The sequence below is a fragment of the Schistocerca gregaria genome, chromosome 2, assembly GCF_023897955.1.
Source record: "Schistocerca gregaria isolate iqSchGreg1 chromosome 2, iqSchGreg1.2, whole genome shotgun sequence".
Classification (NCBI taxonomy): Eukaryota; Metazoa; Arthropoda; class Insecta; order Orthoptera; family Acrididae; genus Schistocerca; species Schistocerca gregaria.
In genome coordinates, this window is record NC_064921.1 from 971,553,577 (window position 1) to 971,572,323 (window position 18,747).

At 43.5% G+C, this 18,747-nt stretch overlaps 49 non-coding genes across 49 annotated transcripts; 25 read left to right on the top strand and 24 right to left on the bottom strand.

Moving 5' to 3' along the window:
- Positions 1-14: 14 nt before the first annotated feature.
- Trnay-gua (transfer RNA tyrosine (anticodon GUA)) lies at positions 15-103 on the top strand. Its single transcript is given in 2 exon segments — positions 15-51; positions 68-103. It is a non-coding gene; the product is annotated as a tRNA-Tyr (tRNA).
- Positions 104-461: 358 nt separating this feature from the next.
- On the bottom strand, positions 462-533 carry Trnaq-cug (transfer RNA glutamine (anticodon CUG)). The gene has a single exon. It is a non-coding gene; the product is annotated as a tRNA-Gln (tRNA).
- Positions 534-780: 247 nt separating this feature from the next.
- Trnay-gua (transfer RNA tyrosine (anticodon GUA)) lies at positions 781-869 on the top strand. The gene is given in 2 exon segments: positions 781-817; positions 834-869. It is a non-coding gene; the product is annotated as a tRNA-Tyr (tRNA).
- Positions 870-1,227: 358 nt separating this feature from the next.
- Trnaq-cug (transfer RNA glutamine (anticodon CUG)) lies at positions 1,228-1,299 on the bottom strand. The gene has a single exon. It is a non-coding gene; the product is annotated as a tRNA-Gln (tRNA).
- Positions 1,300-1,546: 247 nt separating this feature from the next.
- On the top strand, positions 1,547-1,635 carry Trnay-gua (transfer RNA tyrosine (anticodon GUA)). Its single transcript is given in 2 exon segments — positions 1,547-1,583; positions 1,600-1,635. It is a non-coding gene; the product is annotated as a tRNA-Tyr (tRNA).
- A 358-nt stretch (positions 1,636-1,993) lies between these two features.
- On the bottom strand, positions 1,994-2,065 carry Trnaq-cug (transfer RNA glutamine (anticodon CUG)). The gene has a single exon. It is a non-coding gene; the product is annotated as a tRNA-Gln (tRNA).
- A 246-nt stretch (positions 2,066-2,311) lies between these two features.
- On the top strand, positions 2,312-2,401 carry Trnay-gua (transfer RNA tyrosine (anticodon GUA)). The gene is given in 2 exon segments: positions 2,312-2,349; positions 2,366-2,401. It is a non-coding gene; the product is annotated as a tRNA-Tyr (tRNA).
- Positions 2,402-2,759: 358 nt separating this feature from the next.
- Positions 2,760-2,831, bottom strand: Trnaq-cug (transfer RNA glutamine (anticodon CUG)). Its single transcript has one exon. It is a non-coding gene; the product is annotated as a tRNA-Gln (tRNA).
- Positions 2,832-3,078: 247 nt separating this feature from the next.
- Trnay-gua (transfer RNA tyrosine (anticodon GUA)) lies at positions 3,079-3,167 on the top strand. The gene is given in 2 exon segments: positions 3,079-3,115; positions 3,132-3,167. It is a non-coding gene; the product is annotated as a tRNA-Tyr (tRNA).
- A 358-nt stretch (positions 3,168-3,525) lies between these two features.
- Positions 3,526-3,597, bottom strand: Trnaq-cug (transfer RNA glutamine (anticodon CUG)). The gene has a single exon. It is a non-coding gene; the product is annotated as a tRNA-Gln (tRNA).
- Positions 3,598-3,844: 247 nt separating this feature from the next.
- On the top strand, positions 3,845-3,933 carry Trnay-gua (transfer RNA tyrosine (anticodon GUA)). Its single transcript is given in 2 exon segments — positions 3,845-3,881; positions 3,898-3,933. It is a non-coding gene; the product is annotated as a tRNA-Tyr (tRNA).
- Positions 3,934-4,291: 358 nt separating this feature from the next.
- Trnaq-cug (transfer RNA glutamine (anticodon CUG)) lies at positions 4,292-4,363 on the bottom strand. The gene has a single exon. It is a non-coding gene; the product is annotated as a tRNA-Gln (tRNA).
- A 247-nt stretch (positions 4,364-4,610) lies between these two features.
- On the top strand, positions 4,611-4,699 carry Trnay-gua (transfer RNA tyrosine (anticodon GUA)). Its single transcript is given in 2 exon segments — positions 4,611-4,647; positions 4,664-4,699. It is a non-coding gene; the product is annotated as a tRNA-Tyr (tRNA).
- A 358-nt stretch (positions 4,700-5,057) lies between these two features.
- On the bottom strand, positions 5,058-5,129 carry Trnaq-cug (transfer RNA glutamine (anticodon CUG)). The gene has a single exon. It is a non-coding gene; the product is annotated as a tRNA-Gln (tRNA).
- A 247-nt stretch (positions 5,130-5,376) lies between these two features.
- Trnay-gua (transfer RNA tyrosine (anticodon GUA)) lies at positions 5,377-5,465 on the top strand. The gene is given in 2 exon segments: positions 5,377-5,413; positions 5,430-5,465. It is a non-coding gene; the product is annotated as a tRNA-Tyr (tRNA).
- A 359-nt stretch (positions 5,466-5,824) lies between these two features.
- Positions 5,825-5,896, bottom strand: Trnaq-cug (transfer RNA glutamine (anticodon CUG)). The gene has a single exon. It is a non-coding gene; the product is annotated as a tRNA-Gln (tRNA).
- A 247-nt stretch (positions 5,897-6,143) lies between these two features.
- Trnay-gua (transfer RNA tyrosine (anticodon GUA)) lies at positions 6,144-6,232 on the top strand. Its single transcript is given in 2 exon segments — positions 6,144-6,180; positions 6,197-6,232. It is a non-coding gene; the product is annotated as a tRNA-Tyr (tRNA).
- A 358-nt stretch (positions 6,233-6,590) lies between these two features.
- Positions 6,591-6,662, bottom strand: Trnaq-cug (transfer RNA glutamine (anticodon CUG)). Its single transcript has one exon. It is a non-coding gene; the product is annotated as a tRNA-Gln (tRNA).
- Positions 6,663-6,909: 247 nt separating this feature from the next.
- Positions 6,910-6,998, top strand: Trnay-gua (transfer RNA tyrosine (anticodon GUA)). The gene is given in 2 exon segments: positions 6,910-6,946; positions 6,963-6,998. It is a non-coding gene; the product is annotated as a tRNA-Tyr (tRNA).
- Positions 6,999-7,356: 358 nt separating this feature from the next.
- Trnaq-cug (transfer RNA glutamine (anticodon CUG)) lies at positions 7,357-7,428 on the bottom strand. Its single transcript has one exon. It is a non-coding gene; the product is annotated as a tRNA-Gln (tRNA).
- A 247-nt stretch (positions 7,429-7,675) lies between these two features.
- Positions 7,676-7,764, top strand: Trnay-gua (transfer RNA tyrosine (anticodon GUA)). The gene is given in 2 exon segments: positions 7,676-7,712; positions 7,729-7,764. It is a non-coding gene; the product is annotated as a tRNA-Tyr (tRNA).
- Positions 7,765-8,122: 358 nt separating this feature from the next.
- On the bottom strand, positions 8,123-8,194 carry Trnaq-cug (transfer RNA glutamine (anticodon CUG)). Its single transcript has one exon. It is a non-coding gene; the product is annotated as a tRNA-Gln (tRNA).
- Positions 8,195-8,441: 247 nt separating this feature from the next.
- Trnay-gua (transfer RNA tyrosine (anticodon GUA)) lies at positions 8,442-8,530 on the top strand. Its single transcript is given in 2 exon segments — positions 8,442-8,478; positions 8,495-8,530. It is a non-coding gene; the product is annotated as a tRNA-Tyr (tRNA).
- A 358-nt stretch (positions 8,531-8,888) lies between these two features.
- Trnaq-cug (transfer RNA glutamine (anticodon CUG)) lies at positions 8,889-8,960 on the bottom strand. Its single transcript has one exon. It is a non-coding gene; the product is annotated as a tRNA-Gln (tRNA).
- A 247-nt stretch (positions 8,961-9,207) lies between these two features.
- Trnay-gua (transfer RNA tyrosine (anticodon GUA)) lies at positions 9,208-9,296 on the top strand. The gene is given in 2 exon segments: positions 9,208-9,244; positions 9,261-9,296. It is a non-coding gene; the product is annotated as a tRNA-Tyr (tRNA).
- Positions 9,297-9,654: 358 nt separating this feature from the next.
- Trnaq-cug (transfer RNA glutamine (anticodon CUG)) lies at positions 9,655-9,726 on the bottom strand. The gene has a single exon. It is a non-coding gene; the product is annotated as a tRNA-Gln (tRNA).
- Positions 9,727-9,973: 247 nt separating this feature from the next.
- Positions 9,974-10,062, top strand: Trnay-gua (transfer RNA tyrosine (anticodon GUA)). Its single transcript is given in 2 exon segments — positions 9,974-10,010; positions 10,027-10,062. It is a non-coding gene; the product is annotated as a tRNA-Tyr (tRNA).
- Positions 10,063-10,420: 358 nt separating this feature from the next.
- Trnaq-cug (transfer RNA glutamine (anticodon CUG)) lies at positions 10,421-10,492 on the bottom strand. The gene has a single exon. It is a non-coding gene; the product is annotated as a tRNA-Gln (tRNA).
- Positions 10,493-10,739: 247 nt separating this feature from the next.
- Trnay-gua (transfer RNA tyrosine (anticodon GUA)) lies at positions 10,740-10,828 on the top strand. The gene is given in 2 exon segments: positions 10,740-10,776; positions 10,793-10,828. It is a non-coding gene; the product is annotated as a tRNA-Tyr (tRNA).
- A 358-nt stretch (positions 10,829-11,186) lies between these two features.
- Positions 11,187-11,258, bottom strand: Trnaq-cug (transfer RNA glutamine (anticodon CUG)). Its single transcript has one exon. It is a non-coding gene; the product is annotated as a tRNA-Gln (tRNA).
- A 247-nt stretch (positions 11,259-11,505) lies between these two features.
- Trnay-gua (transfer RNA tyrosine (anticodon GUA)) lies at positions 11,506-11,594 on the top strand. The gene is given in 2 exon segments: positions 11,506-11,542; positions 11,559-11,594. It is a non-coding gene; the product is annotated as a tRNA-Tyr (tRNA).
- A 358-nt stretch (positions 11,595-11,952) lies between these two features.
- Trnaq-cug (transfer RNA glutamine (anticodon CUG)) lies at positions 11,953-12,024 on the bottom strand. The gene has a single exon. It is a non-coding gene; the product is annotated as a tRNA-Gln (tRNA).
- Positions 12,025-12,271: 247 nt separating this feature from the next.
- On the top strand, positions 12,272-12,360 carry Trnay-gua (transfer RNA tyrosine (anticodon GUA)). The gene is given in 2 exon segments: positions 12,272-12,308; positions 12,325-12,360. It is a non-coding gene; the product is annotated as a tRNA-Tyr (tRNA).
- A 358-nt stretch (positions 12,361-12,718) lies between these two features.
- Positions 12,719-12,790, bottom strand: Trnaq-cug (transfer RNA glutamine (anticodon CUG)). Its single transcript has one exon. It is a non-coding gene; the product is annotated as a tRNA-Gln (tRNA).
- Positions 12,791-13,037: 247 nt separating this feature from the next.
- Trnay-gua (transfer RNA tyrosine (anticodon GUA)) lies at positions 13,038-13,126 on the top strand. Its single transcript is given in 2 exon segments — positions 13,038-13,074; positions 13,091-13,126. It is a non-coding gene; the product is annotated as a tRNA-Tyr (tRNA).
- Positions 13,127-13,484: 358 nt separating this feature from the next.
- Positions 13,485-13,556, bottom strand: Trnaq-cug (transfer RNA glutamine (anticodon CUG)). Its single transcript has one exon. It is a non-coding gene; the product is annotated as a tRNA-Gln (tRNA).
- A 247-nt stretch (positions 13,557-13,803) lies between these two features.
- Trnay-gua (transfer RNA tyrosine (anticodon GUA)) lies at positions 13,804-13,892 on the top strand. Its single transcript is given in 2 exon segments — positions 13,804-13,840; positions 13,857-13,892. It is a non-coding gene; the product is annotated as a tRNA-Tyr (tRNA).
- A 358-nt stretch (positions 13,893-14,250) lies between these two features.
- On the bottom strand, positions 14,251-14,322 carry Trnaq-cug (transfer RNA glutamine (anticodon CUG)). The gene has a single exon. It is a non-coding gene; the product is annotated as a tRNA-Gln (tRNA).
- A 247-nt stretch (positions 14,323-14,569) lies between these two features.
- Positions 14,570-14,658, top strand: Trnay-gua (transfer RNA tyrosine (anticodon GUA)). Its single transcript is given in 2 exon segments — positions 14,570-14,606; positions 14,623-14,658. It is a non-coding gene; the product is annotated as a tRNA-Tyr (tRNA).
- A 358-nt stretch (positions 14,659-15,016) lies between these two features.
- Positions 15,017-15,088, bottom strand: Trnaq-cug (transfer RNA glutamine (anticodon CUG)). The gene has a single exon. It is a non-coding gene; the product is annotated as a tRNA-Gln (tRNA).
- A 247-nt stretch (positions 15,089-15,335) lies between these two features.
- Positions 15,336-15,424, top strand: Trnay-gua (transfer RNA tyrosine (anticodon GUA)). Its single transcript is given in 2 exon segments — positions 15,336-15,372; positions 15,389-15,424. It is a non-coding gene; the product is annotated as a tRNA-Tyr (tRNA).
- Positions 15,425-15,782: 358 nt separating this feature from the next.
- Trnaq-cug (transfer RNA glutamine (anticodon CUG)) lies at positions 15,783-15,854 on the bottom strand. Its single transcript has one exon. It is a non-coding gene; the product is annotated as a tRNA-Gln (tRNA).
- A 247-nt stretch (positions 15,855-16,101) lies between these two features.
- Trnay-gua (transfer RNA tyrosine (anticodon GUA)) lies at positions 16,102-16,190 on the top strand. Its single transcript is given in 2 exon segments — positions 16,102-16,138; positions 16,155-16,190. It is a non-coding gene; the product is annotated as a tRNA-Tyr (tRNA).
- Positions 16,191-16,548: 358 nt separating this feature from the next.
- Trnaq-cug (transfer RNA glutamine (anticodon CUG)) lies at positions 16,549-16,620 on the bottom strand. Its single transcript has one exon. It is a non-coding gene; the product is annotated as a tRNA-Gln (tRNA).
- Positions 16,621-16,867: 247 nt separating this feature from the next.
- Positions 16,868-16,956, top strand: Trnay-gua (transfer RNA tyrosine (anticodon GUA)). The gene is given in 2 exon segments: positions 16,868-16,904; positions 16,921-16,956. It is a non-coding gene; the product is annotated as a tRNA-Tyr (tRNA).
- Positions 16,957-17,314: 358 nt separating this feature from the next.
- Trnaq-cug (transfer RNA glutamine (anticodon CUG)) lies at positions 17,315-17,386 on the bottom strand. Its single transcript has one exon. It is a non-coding gene; the product is annotated as a tRNA-Gln (tRNA).
- Positions 17,387-17,633: 247 nt separating this feature from the next.
- Positions 17,634-17,722, top strand: Trnay-gua (transfer RNA tyrosine (anticodon GUA)). Its single transcript is given in 2 exon segments — positions 17,634-17,670; positions 17,687-17,722. It is a non-coding gene; the product is annotated as a tRNA-Tyr (tRNA).
- Positions 17,723-18,080: 358 nt separating this feature from the next.
- On the bottom strand, positions 18,081-18,152 carry Trnaq-cug (transfer RNA glutamine (anticodon CUG)). The gene has a single exon. It is a non-coding gene; the product is annotated as a tRNA-Gln (tRNA).
- A 247-nt stretch (positions 18,153-18,399) lies between these two features.
- Trnay-gua (transfer RNA tyrosine (anticodon GUA)) lies at positions 18,400-18,488 on the top strand. The gene is given in 2 exon segments: positions 18,400-18,436; positions 18,453-18,488. It is a non-coding gene; the product is annotated as a tRNA-Tyr (tRNA).
- Positions 18,489-18,747: the final 259 nt, after the last annotated feature.

Consider the following 18,747-nt stretch of genomic DNA (forward strand, 5'->3'; position numbering starts at 1 on the left):
GAAAGTATACAGAGCCTCTGGTAGCTCAGTTGGTAGAGCGGTGGACTGTAGTGGAGGATTCGCAGTTATCCATAGGTCGCTGGTTCAAATCCGGCCCAGAGGACTGTTTTTCTAATCTCAGGAGCAAAGAGGCTCCAGAGCATGCCCACTGAGTCAGAACCTCCCTATGTTTTAAACCTATTTGAAAGGAAATTCATTTGCTCAACTTGTAATAGCTACTTGATAATCATGGGATTTTTAACCTTCGTGGGATAATGATATTTCTTCGAATTATCGTAAAATTGCTTGCTCTTACAGGTATTACTCGTCTAATGTTTTATATAGGTCACAAAGTCGCACCAATATTCGGCCGTTTTATAGACGCATCGTTTTTTACACAAACGTAGAAACTAACGCCGTGAGCCTATTGCTGCTACTTCCTCAGCGACAAACTCTTCTTACAGAAAATTTAGACTAAACGAAGGTTCTACCGAGATTCGAACTCGGATCGCTGGATTCAGAGTCCAGAGTGCTAACCGTTACACCATGGAACCAGACAGCAGGATAAGACTCGTAACACACTTAGCAGTCCTCTGACATACTTCAGACACTTCCTACTTGCATATTTTAACCTAATCGACACCATCGAGCATTATAAAACTTAATCTGGGCAATGTTTGCAGTTGCAGCCGATGATTGCATTTCCTGTGCGTCTATATGGCCGCGCTGAGTATCAGTGTGTGCAGACGGCAGACAGGGACGGACGTAAAGCAATCAGTACGAATAAGAAAGTATACAGAGCCTCTGGTAGCTCAGTTGGTAGAGCGGTGGACTGTAGTGGAGGATTCACAGTTATCCATAGGTCGCTGGTTCAAATCCGGCCCAGAGGACTGTTTTTCTAATCTCAGGAGCAAAGAGGCTCCAGAGCATGCCCACTGAGTCAGAACCTCCCTATGTTTTAAACCTATTTGAAAGGAAATTCATTTGCTCAGCTTGTAATAGCTAGTTGATAATCATGGGAATTTTAACCTTCGTGGGATAATGATATTTCTTCGAATTATCGTAAAATTGCTTGCTCTTACAGGTATTACTCGTCTAATGTTTTATATAGGTCACAAAGTCGCACCAATATTCGGCCGTTTTATAGACGCATCGTTTTTTACACAAACGTAGAAACTAACGCCGTGAGCCTATTGCTGCTACTTCCTCAGCGACAAACTCTTCTTACAGAAAATTTAGACTAAACGAAGGTTCCACCGAGATTCGAACTCGGATCGCTGGATTCAGAGTCCAGAGTGCTAACCGTTACACCATGGAACCAGACAGCAGGATAAGACTCGTAACACACTTAGCAGTCCTCTGACATACTTCAGACACTTCCTACTTGCATATTTTAACCTAATCGACACCATCGAGCATTATAAAACTTAATCTGGGCAATGTTTGCAGTTGCAGCCGATGATTGCATTTCCTGTGCGTCTATATGGCCGCGCTGAGTAGCAGTGTGTGCAGACGGCAGACAGGGACGGACGTAAAGCAATCAGTACGAATAAGAAAGTATACAGAGCCTCTGGTAGCTCAGTTGGTAGAGCGGTGGACTGTAGTGGAGGATTCAGAGTTATCCATAGGTCGCTGGTTCAAATCCGGCCCAGAGGACTGTTTTTCTAATCTCAGGAGCAAAGAGGCTCCAGAGCATGCCCACTGAGTCAGAACCTCCCTATGTTTTAAACCTATTTGAAAGGAAATTCATTTGCTCAGCTTGTAATAGCTAGTTGATAATCATGGGAATTTTAACCTTCGTGGGATAATGATATTTCTTCGAATTATCGTAAAATTGCTTGCTCTTACAGGTATTACTCGTCTAATGTTTTATATAGGTCACAAAGTCGCACCAATATTCGGCCGTTTTATAGACGCATCGTTTTTTACACAAACGTAGAAACTAACGCCGTGAGCCTATTGCTGCTACTTCCTCAGCGACAAACTCTTCTTACAGAAAGTTTAGACTAAACGAAGGTTCCACCGAGATTCGAACTCGGATCGCTGGATTCAGAGTCCAGAGTGCTAACCGTTACACCATGGAACCAGACAGCAGGATAAGACTCATAACACACTTAGCAGTCCTCTGACATACTTCAGACACTTCCTACTTGCATATTTTAACCTAATCGACACCATCGAGCATTATAAAACTTAATCTGGGCAATGTTTGCAGTTGCAGCCGATGATTGCATTTCCTGTGCGTCTATATGGCCGCGCTGAGTAGCAGTGTGTGCAGACGGCAGACAGGGACGGACGTAAAGCAATCAGTACGAATAAGAAAGTATACAGAGCCTCTGGTAGCTCAGTTGGTAGAGCGGTGGACTGTAGTGGAGGATTCACAGTTATCCATAGGTCGCTGGTTCAAATCCGGCCCAGAACACTGTTTTTCTAATCTCAGGAGCAAAGAGGCTCCAGAGCATGCCCACTGAGTCAGAACCTCCCTATGTTTTAAACCTATTTGAAAGGAAATTCATTTGCTCAGCTTGTAATAGCTAGTTGATAATCATGGGAATTTTAACCTTCGTGGGATAATGATATTTCTTCGAATTATCGTAAAATTGCTTGCTCTTACAGGTATTACTCGTCTAATGTTTTATATAGGTCACAAAGTCGCACCAATATTCGGCCGTTTTATAGACGCATCGTTTTTTACACAAACGTAGAAACTAACGCCGTGAGCCTATTGCTGCTACTTCCTCAGCGACAAACTCTTCTTACAGAAAATTTAGACTAAACGAAGGTTCCACCGAGATTCGAACTCGGATCGCTGGATTCAGAGTCCAGAGTGCTAACCGTTACACCATGGAACCAGACAGCAGGATAAGACTCGTAACACACTTAGCAGTCCTCTGACATACTTCAGACACTTCCTACTTGCATATTTTAACCTAATCGACACCATCGAGCATTATAAAACTTAATCTGGGCAATGTTTGCAGTTGCAGCCGATGATTGCATTTCCTGTGCGTCTATATGGCCGCGCTGAGTAGCAGTGTGTGCAGACGGCAGACAGGGACGGACGTAAAGCAATCAGTACGAATAAGGAAGTATACAGAGCCTCTGGTAGCTCAGTTGGTAGAGCGGTGGACTGTAGTGGAGGATTCACAGTTATCCATAGGTCGCTGGTTCAAATCCGGCCCAGAGGACTGTTTTTCTAATCTCAGGAGCAAAGAGGCTCCAGAGCATGCCCACTGAGTCAGAACCTCCCTATGTTTTAAACCTATTTGAAAGGAAATTCATTTGCTCAGCTTGTAATAGCTAGTTGATAATCATGGGAATTTTAACCTTCGTGGGATAATGATATTTCTTCGAATTATCGTAAAATTGCTTGCTCTTACAGGTATTACTCGTCTAATGTTTTATATAGGTCACAAAGTCGCACCAATATTCGGCCGTTTTATAGACGCATCGTTTTTTACACAAACGTAGAAACTAACGCCGTGAGCCTATTGCTGCTACTTCCTCAGCGACAAACTCTTCTTACAGAAAATTTAGACTAAACGAAGGTTCCACCGAGATTCGAACTCGGATCGGTGGATTCAGAGTCCAGAGTGCTAACCGTTACACCATGGAACCAGACAGCAAGATAAGACTCGTAACACACTTAGCAGTCCTCTGACATACTTCAGACACTTCCTACTTGCATATTTTAACCTAATCGACACCATCGAGCATTATAAAACTTAATCTGGGCAATGTTTGCAGTTGCAGCCGATGATTGCATTTCCTGTGCGTCTATATGGCCGCGCTGAGTGTCAGTGTGTGCAGACGGCAGACAGGGACGGACGTAAAGCAATCAGTACGAATAAGAAAGTATACAGAGCCTCTGGTAGCTCAGTTGGTAGAGCGGTGGACTGTAGTGGAGGATTCACAGTTATCCATAGGTCGCTGGTTCAAATCCGGCCCAGAGGACTGTTTTTCTAATCTCAGGAGCAAAGAGGCTCCAGAGCATGCCCACTGAGTCAGAACCTCCCTATGTTTTAAACCTATTTGAAAGGAAATTCATTTGCTCAGCTTGTAATAGCTAGTTGATAATCATGGGAATTTTAACCTTCGTGGGATAATGATATTCCTTCGAATTATCGTAAAATTGCTTGCTCTTACAGGTATTACTCGTCTAATGTTTTATATAGGTCACAAAGTCGCACCAATATTCGGCCGTTTTATAGACGCATCGTTTTTTACACAAACGTAGAAACTAACGCCGTGAGCCTATTGCTGCTACTTCCTCAGCGACAAAATCTTCTTACAGAAAATTTAGACTAAACGAAGGTTCCACCGAGATTCGAACTCGGATCGCTGGATTCAGAGTCCAGAGTGCTAACCGTTACACCATGGAACCAGACAGCAGGATAAGACTCGTAACACACTTAGCAGTCCCCTGACATACTTCAGACACTTCCTACTTGCATATTTTAACCTAATCGACACCATCGAGCATTATAAAACTTAATCTGGGCAATGTTTGCAGTTGCAGCCGATGATTGCATTTCCTGTGCGTCTATATGGCCGCGCTGAGTAGCAGTGTGTGCAGACGGCAGACAGGGACGGACGTAAAGCAATCAGTACGAATAAGAAAGTATACAGAGCCTCTGGTAGCTCAGTTGGTAGAGCGGTGGACTGTAGTGGAGGATTCACAGTTATGCATAGGTCGCTGGTTCAAATCCGGCCCAGAGGACTCTTTTTCTAATCTCAGGAGCAAAGAGGCTCCAGAGCATGCCCACTGAATCAGAACCTCCCTATGTTTTAAACCTATTTGAAAGGAAATTCATTTGCTCAGCTTGTAATAGCTAGTTGATAATCATGGGAATTTTAACCTTCGTGGGATAATGATATTTCTTCGAATTATCGTAAAATTGCTTGCTCTTACAGGTATTACTCGTCTAATGTTTTATATAGGTCACAAAGTCGCACCAATATTCGGCCGTTTTATAGACGCATCGTTTTTTACACAAACGTAGAAACTAACGCCGTGAGCCTATTGCTGCTACTTCCTCAGCGACAAACTCTTCTTACAGGAAATTTAGACTAAACGAAGGTTCCACCGAGATTCGAACTCGGATCGCTGGATTCAGAGTCCAGAGTGCTAACCGTTACACCATGGAACCAGACAGCAGGATAAGACTCGTAACACACTTAGCAGTCCTCTGACATACTTCAGACACTTCCTACTTGCATATTTTAACCTAATCGACACCATCGAGCATTATAAAACTTAATCTGGGCAATGTTTGCAGTTGCAGCCGATGATTGCATTTCCTGTGCGTCTATATGGCCGCGCTGAGTATCAGTGTGTGCAGACGGCAGACAGGGACGGACGTAAAGCAATCAGTACGAATAAGAAAGTATACAGAGCCTCTGGTAGCTCAGTTGGTAGAGCGGTGGACTGTAGTGGAGGATTCACAGTTATCTATAGGTCGCTGGTTCAAATCCGGCCCAGAGGACTGTTTTTCTACTCTCAGGAGCAAAGAGGCTCCAGAGCATGCCCACGGAGTCAGAACCTCCCTATGTTTTAAACCTATTTGAAAGGAAATTCATTTGCTCAGCTTGTAATAGCTAGTTGATAATCATGGGAATTTTAACCTTCGTGGCATAATGATATTTCTTCGAATTATCGTAAAATTGCTTGCTCTTACAGGTATTACTCGTCTAATGTTTTATATAGGTCACAAAGTCGCACCAATATTCGGCCGTTTTATAGACGCATCGTTTTTTTACACAAACGTAGAAACTAACGCCGTGAGCCTATTGCTGCTACTTCCTCAGCGACAAACTCTTCTTACAGAAAATTTAGACTAAACGAAGGTTCCACCGAGATTCGAACTCGGATCGCTGGATTCAGAGTCCAGAGTGCTAACCGTTACACCATGGAACCAGACAGCAGGATAAGACTCGTAACACACTTAGCAGTCCTCTGACATACTTCAGACACTTCCTACTTGCATATTTTAACCTAATCGACACCATCGAGCATTATAAAACTTAATCTGGGCAATGTTTGCAGTTGCAGCCGATGATTGCATTTCCTGTGCGTCTATATGGCCGCGCTGAGTAGCAGTGTGTGCAGACGGCAGACAGGGACGGACGTAAAGCAATCAGTACGAATAAGAAAGTATACAGAGCCTCTGGTAGCTCAGTTGGTAGAGCGGTGGACTGTAGTGGAGGATTCACAGTTATCCATAGGTCGCTGGTTCAAATCCGGCCCAGAGGACTGTTTTTCTAATCTCAGGAGCAAAGAGGCTCCAGAGCATGCCCACTGAGTCAGAACCTCCCTATGTTTTAAACCTATTTGAAAGGAAATTCATTTGCTCAGCTTGTAATAGCTAGTTGATAATCATGGGAATTTTAACCTTCGTGGGATAATGATATTTCTTCGAATTATCGTAAAATTGCTTGCTCTTACAGGTATTACTCGTCTAATGTTTTATATAGGTCACAAAGTCGCACCAATATTCGGCCGTTTTATAGACGCATCGTTTTTTACACAAACGTAGAAACTAACGCCGTGAGCCTATTGCTGCTACTTCCTCAGCGACAAACTCTTCTTACAGAAAATTTAGACTAAACGAAGGTTCCACCGAGATTCGAACTCGGATCGCTGGATTCAGAGTCCAGAGTGCTAACCGTTACACCATGGAACCAGACAGCAGGATAAGACTCGTAACACACTTAGCAGTCCTCTGACATACTTCAGACACTTCCTACTTGCATATTTTAACCTAATCGACACCATCGAGCATTATAAAACTTAATCTGGGCAATGTTTGCAGTTGCAGCCGATGATTGCATTTCCTGTGCGTCTATATGGCCGCGCTGAGTAGCAGTGTGTGCAGACGGCAGACAGGGACGGACGTAAAGCAATCAGTACGAATAAGAAAGTATACAGAGCCTCTGGTAGCTCAGTTGGTAGAGCGGTGGACTGTAGTGGAGGATTCACAGTTATCCATAGGTCGCTGGTTCAAATCCGGCCCAGAGGACTGTTTTTCTAATCTCAGGAGCAAAGAGGCTCCAGAACATGCCCACTGAGTCAGAACCTCCCTATGTTTTAAACCTATTTGAAAGGAAATTCATTTGCTCAGCTTGTAATAGCTAGTTGATAATCATGGGAATTTTAACCTTCGTGGGATAATGATATTTCTTCGAATTATCGTAAAATTGCTTGCTCTTACAGGTATTACTCGTCTAATGTTTTATATAGGTCACAAAGTCGCACCAATATTCGGCCGTTTTATAGACGCATCGTTTTTTACACAAACGTAGAAACTAACGCCGTGAGCCTATTGCTGCTACTTCCTCAGCGACAAACTCTTCTTACAGAAAATTTAGACTAAACGAAGGTTCCACCGAGATTCGAACTCGGATCGCTGGATTCAGAGTCCAGAGTGCTAACCGTTACACCATGGAACCAGACAGCAGGATAAGACTCGTAACACACTTAGCAGTCCTCTGACATACTTCAGACACTTCCTACTTGCATATTTTAACCTAATCGACACCATCGAGCATTATAAAACTTAATCTGGGCCATGTTTGCAGTTGCAGCCGATGATTGCATTTCCTGTGCGTCTATATGGCCGCGCTGAGTAGCAGTGTGTGCAGACGGCAGACAGGGACGGACGTAAAGCAATCAGTACGAATAAGAAAGTATACAGAGCCTCTGGTAGCTCAGTTGGTAGAGCGGTGGACTGTAGTGGAGGATTCACAGTTATCTATAGGTCGCTGGTACAAATCCGGCCCAGAGGACTGTTTTTCTAATCTCAGGAGCAAAGAGGCTCCAGAGCATGCCCACTGAGTCAGAACCTCCCTATGTTTTAAACCTATTTGAAAGGAAATTCATTTGCTCAGCTTGTAATAGCTAGTTGATAATCATGGGAATTTTAACCTTCGTGGGATAATGATATTTCTTCGAATTATCGTAAAATTGCTTGCTCTTACAGGTATTACTCGTCTAATGTTTTATATAGGTCACAAAGTCGCACCAATATTCGGCCGTTTTATAGACGCATCGTTTTTTACACAAACGTAGAAACTAACGCCGTGAGCCTATTGCTGCTACTTCCTCAGCGACAAACTCTTCTTACAGAAAATTTAGACTAAACGAAGGTTCTACCGAGATTCGAACTCGGATCGCTGGATTCAGAGTCCAGAGTGCTAACCGTTACACCATGGAACCAGACAGCAGGATAAGACTCGTAACACACTTAGCAGTCCTCTGACATACTTCAGACACTTCCTACTTGCATATTTTAACCTAATCGACACCATCGAGCATTATAAAACTTAATCTGGGCAATGTTTGCAGTTGCAGCCGATGATTGCATTTCCTGTGCGTCTATATGGCCGCGCTGAGTATCAGTGTGTGCAGACGGCAGACAGGGACGGACGTAAAGCAATCAGTACGAATAAGAAAGTATACAGAGCCTCTGGTAGCTCAGTTGGTAGAGCGGTGGACTGTAGTGGAGGATTCACAGTTATCCATAGGTCGCTGGTTCAAATCCGGCGCAGAGGACTGTTTTTCTAATCTCAGGAGCAAAGAGGCTCCAGAGCATGCCCACTGAGTCAGAACCTCCCTATGTTTTAAACCTATTTGAAAGGAAATTCATTTGCTCAGCTTGTAATAGCTAGTTGATAATCATGGGAATTTTAACCTTCGTGGGATAATGATATTTCTTCGAATTATCGTAAAATTGCTTGCTCTTACAGGTATTACTCGTCTAATGTTTTATATAGGTCACAAAGTCGCACCAATATTCGGCCGTTTTATAGACGCATCGTTTTTTACACAAACGTAGAAACTAACGCCGTGAGCCTATTGCTGCTACTTCCTCAGCGACAAACTCTTCTTACAGAAAATTTAGACTAAACGAAGGTTCCACCGAGATTCGAACTCGGATCGCTGGATTCAGAGTCCAGAGTGCTAACCGTTACACCATGGAACCAGACAGCAGGATAAGACTCGTAACACACTTAGCAGTCCTCTGACATACTTCAGACACTTCCTACTTGCATATTTTAACCTAATCGACACCATCGAGCATTATAAAACTTAATCTGGGCAATGTTTGTAGTTGCAGCCGATGATTGCATTTCCTGTGCGTCTATATGGCCGCGCTGAGTAGCAGTGTGTGCAGACGGCAGACAGGGACGGACGTAAAGCAATCAGTACGAATAAGAAAGTATACAGAGCCTCTGGTAGCTCAGTTGGTAGAGCGGTGGACTGTAGTGGAGGATTCACAGTTATCCATAGGTCGCTGGTTCAAATCCGGCCCAGAGGACTGTTTTTCTAATCTCAGGAGCAAAGAGGCTCCAGAGCATGCCCACTGAGTCAGAACCTCCCTATGTTTTAAACCTATTTGAAAGGAAATTCATTTGCTCAGCTTGTAATAGCTAGTTGATAATCATGGGAATTTTAACCTTCGTGGGATAATGATATTTCTTCGAATTATCGTAAAATTGCTTGCTCTTACAGGTATTACTCGTCTAATGTTTTATATAGGTCACAAAGTCGCACCAATATTCGGCCGTTTTATAGACGCATCGTTTTTTACACAAACGTAGAAACTAACGCCGTGAGCCTATTGCTGCTACTTCCTCAGCGACAAACTCTTCTTACAGAAAGTTTAGACTAAACGAAGGTTCCACCGAGATTCGAACTCGGATCGCTGGATTCAGAGTCCAGAGTGCTAACCGTTACACCATGGAACCAGACAGCAGGATAAGACTCATAACACACTTAGCAGTCCTCTGACATACTTCAGACACTTCCTACTTGCATATTTTAACCTAATCGACACCATCGAGCATTATAAAACTTAATCTGGGCAATGTTTGCAGTTGCAGCCGATGATTGCATTTCCTGTGCGTCTATATGGCCGCGCTGAGTAGCAGTGTGTGCAGACGGCAGACAGGGACGGACGTAAAGCAATCAGTACGAATAAGAAAGTATACAGAGCCTCTGGTAGCTCAGTTGGTAGAGCGGTGGACTGTAGTGGAGGATTCACAGTTATCCATAGGTCGCTGGTTCAAATCCGGCCCAGAGGACTGTTTTTCTAATCTCAGGAGCAAAGAGGCTCCAGAGCATGCCCACTGAGTCAGAACCTCCCTATGTTTTAAACCTATTTGAAAGGAAATTCATTTGCTCAGCTTGTAATAGCTAGTTGATAATCATGGGAATTTTAACCTTCGTGGGATAATGATATTTCTTCGAATTATCGTAAAATTGCTTGCTCTTACAGGTATTACTCGTCTAATGTTTTATATAGGTCACAAAGTCGCACCAATATTCGGCCGTTTTATAGACGCATCGTTTTTTACACAAACGTAGAAACTAACGCCGTGAGCCTATTGCTGCTACTTCCTCAGCGACAAACTCTTCTTACAGAAAATTTAGACTAAACGAAGGTTCCACCGAGATTCGAACTCGGATCGCTGGATTCAGAGTCCAGAGTGCTAACCGTTACACCATGGAACCAGACAGCAGGATAAGACTCGTAACACACTTAGCAGTCCTCTGACATACTTCAGACACTTCCTACTTGCATATTTTAACCTAATCGACACCATCGAGCATTATAAAACTTAATCTGGGCAATGTTTGCAGTTGCAGCCGATGATTGCATTTCCTGTGCGTCTATATGGCCGCGCTGAGTAGCAGTGTGTGCAGACGGCAGACAGGGACGGACGTAAAGCAATCAGTACGAATAAGAAAGTATACAGAGCCTCTGGTAGCTCAGTTGGTAGAGCGGTGGACTGTAGTGGAGGATTCACAGTTATCCATAGGTCGCTGGTTCAAATCCGGCCCAGAGGACTGTTTTTCTAATCTCAGGAGCAAAGAGGCTCCAGAGCATGCCCACTGAGTCAGAACCTCCCTATGTTTTAAACCTATTTGAAAGGAAATTCATTTGCTCAGCTTGTAATAGCTAGTTGATAATCATGGGAATTTTAACCTTCGTGGGATAATGATATTTCTTCGAATTATCGTAAAATTGCTTGCTCTTACAGGTATTACTCGTCTAATGTTTTATATAGGTCACAAAATCGCACCAATATTCGGCCGTTTTATAGACGCATCGTTTTTTACACAAACGTAGAAACTAACGCCGTGAGCCTATTGCTGCTACTTCCTCAGCGACAAACTCTTCTTACAGAAAATTTAGACTAAACGAAGGTTCCACCGAGATTCGAACTCGGATCGCTGGATTCAGAGTCCAGAGTGCTAACCGTTACACCATGGAACCAGACAGCAGGATAAGACTCGTAACACACTTAGCAGTCCTCTGACATACTTCAGACACTTCCTACTTGCATATTTTAACCTAATCGACACCATCGAGCATTATAAAACTTAATCTGGGCAATGTTTGCAGTTGCAGCCGATGATTGCATTTCCTGTGCGTCTATATGGCCGCGCTGAGTGTCAGTGTGTGCAGACGGCAGACAGGGACGGACGTAAAGCAATCAGTACGAATAAGAAAGTATACAGAGCCTCTGGTAGCTCAGTTGGTAGAGCGGTGGACTGTAGTGGAGGATTCACAGTTATCCATAGGTCGCTGGTTCAAATCCGGCCCAGAGGACTGTTTTTCTAATCTCAGGAGCAAAGAGGCTCCAGAGCATGCCCACTGAGTCAGAACCTCCCTATGTTTTAAACCTATTTGAAAGGAAATTCATTTGCTCAGCTTGTAATAGCTAGTTGATAATCATGGGAATTTTAACCTTCGTGGGATAATGATATTCCTTCGAATTATCGTAAAATTGCTTGCTCTTACAGGTATTACTCGTCTAATGTTTTATATAGGTCACAAAGTCGCACCAATATTCGGCCGTTTTATAGACGCATCGTTTTTTACACAAACGTAGAAACTAACGCCGTGAGCCTATTGCTGCTACTTCCTCAGCGACAAAATCTTCTTACAGAAAATTTAGACTAAACGAAGGTTCCACCGAGATTCGAACTCGGATCGCTGGATTCAGAGTCCAGAGTGCTAACCGTTACACCATGGAACCAGACAGCAGGATAAGACTCGTAACACACTTAGCAGTCCCCTGACATACTTCAGACACTTCCTACTTGCATATTTTAACCTAATCGACACCATCGAGCATTATAAAACTTAATCTGGGCAATGTTTGCAGTTGCAGCCGATGATTGCATTTCCTGTGCGTCTATATGGCCGCGCTGAGTAGCAGTGTGTGCAGACGGCAGACAGGGACGGACGTAAAGCAATCAGTACGAATAAGAAAGTATACAGAGCCTCTGGTAGCTCAGTTGGTAGAGCGGTGGACTGTAGTGGAGGATTCACAGTTATGCATAGGTCGCTGGTTCAAATCCGGCCCAGAGGACTCTTTTTCTAATCTCAGGAGCAAAGAGGCTCCAGAGCATGCCCACTGAATCAGAACCTCCCTATGTTTTAAACCTATTTGAAAGGAAATTCATTTGCTCAGCTTGTAATAGCTAGTTGATAATCATGGGAATTTTAACCTTCGTGGGATAATGATATTTCTTCGAATTATCGTAAAATTGCTTGCTCTTACAGGTATTACTCGTCTAATGTTTTATATAGGTCACAAAGTCGCACCAATATTCGGCCGTTTTATAGACGCATCGTTTTTTACACAAACGTAGAAACTAACGCCGTGAGCCTATTGCTGCTACTTCCTCAGCGACAAACTCTTCTTACAGAAAATTTAGACTAAACGAAGGTTCCACCGAGATTCGAACTCGGATCGCTGGATTCAGAGTCCAGAGTGTTAACCGTTACACCATGGAACCAGACAGCAGGATAAGACTCGTAACACACTTAGCAGACCTCTGACATACTTCAGACACTTCCTACTTGCATATTTTAACCTAATCGACACCATCGAGCATTATAAAACTTAATCTGGGCAATGTTTGCAGTTGCAGCCGATGATTGCATTTCCTGTGCGTCTATATGGCCGCGCTGAGTAGCAGTGTGTGCAGACGGCAGACAGGGACGGACGTAAAGCAATCAGTACGAATAAGAAAGTATACAGTGCCTCTGGTAGCTCAGTTGGTAGAGCGGTGGACTGTAGTGGAGGATTCACAGTTATCCATAGGTCGCTGGTTCAAATCCGGCCCAGAGGACTGTTTTTCTAATCTCAGGAGCAAAGAGGCTCCAGAGCATGCCCACTGAGTCAGAACCTCCCTATGTTTTAAACCTATTTGAAAGGAAATTCATTTGCTCAGCTTGTAATAGCTAGTTGATAATCATGGGAATTTTAACCTTCGTGGGATAATGATATTTCTTCGAATTATCGTAAAATTGCTTGCTCTTACAGGTATTACTCGTCTAATGTTTTATATAGGTCACAAAGTCGCACCAATATTCGGCCGTTTTATAGACGCATCGTTTTTTACACAAACGTAGAAACTAACGCCGTGAGCCTATTGCTGCTACTTCCTCAGCGACAAACTCTTCTTACAGAAAATTTAGACTAAACGAAGGTTCCACCGAGGTTCGAACTCGGATCGCTGGATTCAGAGTCCAGAGTGCTAACCGTTACACCATGGAACCAGACAGCAGGATAAGACTCGTAACACACTTAGCAGTCCTCTGACATACTTCAGACACTTCCTACTTGCATATTTTAACCTAATCGACACCATCGAGCATTATAAAACTTAATCTGGGCAATGTTTGCAGTTGCAGCCGATGATTGCATTTCCTGTGCGTCTATATGGCCGCGCTGAGTATCAGTGTGTGCAGACGGCAGACAGGGACGGACGTAAAGCAATCAGTACGAATAAGAAAGTATACAGAGCCTCTGGTAGCTCAGTTGGTAGAGCGGTGGACTGTAGTGGAGGATTCACAGTTATCTATAGGTCGCTGGTTCAAATCCGGCCCAGAGGACTGTTTTTCTACTCTCAGGAGCAAAGAGGCTCCAGAGCATGCCCACGGAGTCAGAACCTCCCTATGTTTTAAACCTATTTGAAAGGAAATTCATTTGCTCAGCTTGTAATAGCTAGTTGATAATCATGGGAATTTTAACCTTCGTGGCATAATGATATTTCTTCGAATTATCGTAAAATTGCTTGCTCTTACAGGTATTACTCGTCTAATGTTTTATATAGGTCACAAAGTCGCACCAATATTCGGCAGTTTTATAGACGCATCGTTTTTTACACAATCGTAGAAACTAACGCCGTGAGCCTATTGCTGCTACTTCCTCAGCGACAAACTCTTCTTACAGAAAATTTAGACTAAACGAAGGTTCCACCGAGATTCGAACTCGGATCGCTGGATTCAGAGTCCAGAGTGCTAACCGTTACACCATGGAACCAGACAGCAGGATAAGACTCGTAACACACTTAGCAGTCCTCTGACATACTTCAGACACTTCCTACTTGCATATTTTAACCTAATCGACACCATCGAGCATTATAAAACTTAATCTGGGCAATGTTTGCAGTTGCAGCCGATGATTGCATTTCCTGTGCGTCTATATGGCCGCGCTGAGTAGCAGTGTGTGCAGACGGCAGACAGGGACGGACGTAAAGCAATCAGTACGAATAAGAAAGTATACAGAGCCTCTGGTAGCTCAGTTGGTAGAGCGGTGGACTGTAGTGGAGGATTCACAGTTATCCATAGGTCGCTGGTTCAAATCCGGCCCAGAGGACTGTTTTTCTAATCTCAGGAGCAAAGAGGCTCCAGAACATGCCCACTGAGTCAGAACCTCCCTATGTTTTAAACCTATTTGAAAGGAAATTCATTTGCTCAGCTTGTAATAGCTAGTTGATAATCATGGGAATTTTAACCTTCGTGGGATAATGATATTTCTTCGAATTATCGTAAAATTGCTTGCTCTTACAGGTATTACTCGTCTAATGTTTTATATAGGTCACAAAGTCGCACCAATATTCGGCCGTTTTATAGACGCATCGTTTTTTACACAAACGTAGAAACTAACGCCGTGAGCCTATTGCTGCTACTTCCTCAGCGACAAACTCTTCTTACAGAAAATTTAGACTAAACGAAGGTTCCACCGAGATTCGAACTCGGATCGCTGGATTCAGAGTCCAGAGTGCTAACCGTTACACCATGGAACCAGACAGCAGGATAAGACTCGTAACACACTTAGCAGTCCTCTGACATACTTCAGACACTTCCTACTTGCATATTTTAACCTAATCGACACCATCGAGCATTATAAAACTTAATCTGGGCAATGTTTGCAGTTGCAGCCGATGATTGCATTTCCTGTGCGTCTATATGGCCGCGCTGAGTAGCAGTGTGTGCAGACGGCAGACAGGGACGGACGTAAAGCAATCAGTACGAATAAGAAAGTATACAGAGCCTCTGGTAGCTCAGTTGGTAGAGCGGTGGACTGTAGTGGAGGATTCACAGTTATCCATAGGTCGCTGGTTCAAATCCGGCCCAGAGGACTGTTTTTCTAATCTCAGGAGCAAAGAGGCTCCAGAGCATGCCCACTGAGTCAGAACCTCCCTATGTTTTAAACCTATTTGAAAGGAAATTCATTTGCTCAGCTTGTAATAGCTAGTTGATAATCATGGGAATTTTAACCTTCGTGGGATAATGATATTTCTTCGAATTATCGTAAAATTGCTTGCTCTTACAGGTATTACTCGTCTAATGTTTTATATAGGTCACAAAGTCGCACCAATATTCGGCCGTTTTATAGACGCATCGTTTTTTACACAAACGTAGAAACTAACGCCGTGAGCCTATTGCTGCTACTTCCTCAGCGACAAACTCTTCTTACAGAAAATTTAGACTAAACGAAGGTTCCACCGAGATTCGAACTCGGATCGCTGGATTCAGAGTCCAGAGTGCTAACCGTTACACCATGGAACCAGACAGCAGGATAAGACTCGTAACACACTTAGCAGTCCTCTGACATACTTCAGACACTTCCTACTTGCATATTTTAACCTAATCGACACCATCGAGCATTATAAAACTTAATCTGGGCAATGTTTGCAGTTGCAGCCGATGATTGCATTTCCTGTGCGTCTATATGGCCGCGCTGAGTAGCAGTGTGTGCAGACGGCAGACAGGGACGGACGTAAAGCAATCAGTACGAATAAGAAAGTATACAGAGCCTCTGGTAGCTCAGTTGGTAGAGCGGTGGACTGTAGTGGAGGATTCACAGTTATCCATAGGTCGCTGGTTCAAATCCGGCCCTGAGGATTATTTTTCTAATCTCAAGAGCAAAGAGGCTCCAGAGCATGCCCACTGAGTCAGAACCTCCCTATGTTTTAAACCTATTTGAAAGGAAATTCATTTGCTCAGCTTGTAATAGCTAGTTGATAATCATGGGAATTTTAACCTTCGTGGGATAATGATATTTCTTCGAATTATCGTAAAATTGCTTGCTCTTACAGGTATTACTCGTCTAATGTTTTATATAGGTCACAAAGTCGCACCAATATTCGGCCGTTTTATAGACGCATCGTGTTTTACACAAACGTAGAAACTAACGCCGTGAGCCTATTGCTGCTACTTCCTCAGCGACAAACTCTTCTTACAGAAAATTTAGACTAAACGAAGGTTCCACCGAGATTCGAACTCGGATCGCTGGATTCAGAGTCCAGAGTGCTAACCGTTACACCATGGAACCAGACAGCAGGATAAGACTCGTAACACACTTAGCAGTCCTCTGACATACTTCAGACACTTCCTACTTGCATATTTTAACCTAATCGACACCATCGAGCATTATAAAACTTAATCTGGGCAATGTTTGCAGTTGCAGCCGATGATTGCATTTCCTGTGCGTCTATATGGCCGCGCTGAGTAGCAGTGTGTGCAGACGGCAGACAGGGACGGACGTAAAGCAATCAGTACGAATAAGAAAGTATACAGAGCCTCTGGTAGCTCAGTTGGTAGAGCGGTGGACTGTAGTGGAGGATTCACAGTTATCCATAGGTCGCTGGTTCAAATCCGGCCCAGAGGACTGTTTTTCTAATCTCAGGAGCAAAGAGGCTCCAGAGCATGCCCACTGAGTCAGAACCTCCCTATGTTTTAAACCTATTTGAAAGGAAATTCATTTGCTCAGCTTGTAATAGCTAGTTGATAATCATGGGAATTTTAACCTTCGTGGGATAATGATATTTCTTCGAATTATCGTAAAATTGCTTGCTCTTACAGGTATTACTCGTCTAATGTTTTATATAGGTCACAAAGTCGCACCAATATTCGGCCGTTTTATAGACGCATCGTTTTTTACACAAACGTAGAAACTAACGCCGTGAGCCTATTGCTGCTACTTCCTCAGCGACAAACTCTTCTTACAGAAAATTTAGACTAAACGAAGGTTCCACCGAGATTCGAACTCGGATCGCTGGATTCAGAGTCCAGAGTGCTAACCGTTACACCATGGAACCAGACAGCAGGATAAGACTCGTAACACACTTAGCAGTCCTCTGACATACTTCAGACACTTCCTACTTGCATATTTTAACCTAATCGACACCATCGAGCATTATAAAACTTAATCTGGGCAATGCTTGCAGTTGCAGCCGATGATTGCATTTCCTGTGCGTCTATATGGCCGCGCTGAGTATCAGTGTGTGCAGACGGCAGACAGGGACGGACGTAAAGCAATCAGTACGAATAAGAAAGTATACAGAGCCTCTGGTAGCTCAGTTGGTAGAGCGGTGGACTGTAGTGGAGGATTCACAGTTATCCATAGGTCGCTGGTTCAAATCCGGCCCAGAGGACTGTTTTTCTAATCTCAGGAGCAAAGAGGCTCCAGAGCATGCCCACTGAGTCAGAACCTCCCTATGTTTTAAACCTATTTGAAAGGAAATTCATTTGCTCAGCTTGTAATAGCTAGTTGATAATCATGGGAATTTTAACCTTCGTGGGATAATGATATTTCTTCGAATTATCGTAAAATTGCTTGCTCTTACAGGTATTACTCGTCTAATGTTTTATATAGGTCACAAAGTCGCACCAATATTCGGCCGTTTTATAGACGCATCGTTTTTTACACAAACGTAGAAACTAACGCCGTGAGCCTATTGCTGCTACTTCCTCAGCGACAAACTCTTCTTGCAGAAAATTTAGACTAAACGAAGGTTCCACCGAGATTCGAACTCGGATCGCTGGATTCAGAGTCCAGAGTGCTAACCGTTACACCATGGAACCAGACAGCAGGATAAGACTCGTAACACACTTAGCAGTCCTCTGACATACTTCAGACACTTCCTACTTGCATATTTTAACCTAATCGACACCATCGAGCATTATAAAACTTAATCTGGGCAATGTTTGCAGTTGCAGCCGATGATTGCATTTCCTGTGCGTCTATATGGCCGCGCTGAGTAGCAGTGTGTGCAGACGGCAAACAGGGACGGACGTAAAGCAATCAGTACGAATAAGAAAGTATACAGAGCCTCTGGTAGCTCAGTTGGTAGAGCGGTGGACTGTAGTGGAGGATTCACAGTTATCCATAGGTCGCTGGTTCAAATCCGGCCCAGAGGACTGTTTTTCTAATCTCAGGAGCAAAGAGGCTCCAGAGCATGCCCACTGAGTCAGAACCTCCCTATGTTTTAAACCTATTTGAAAGGAAATTCATTTGCTCAGCTTGTAATAGCTAGTTGATATCATGGGAATTTTAACCTTCGTGGGATAATGATATTTCTTCGAATTATCGTAAAATTGCTTGCTCTTACAGGTATTACTCGTCTAATGTTTTATATAGGTCACAAAGTCGCACCAATATTCGGCCGTTTTATAGACG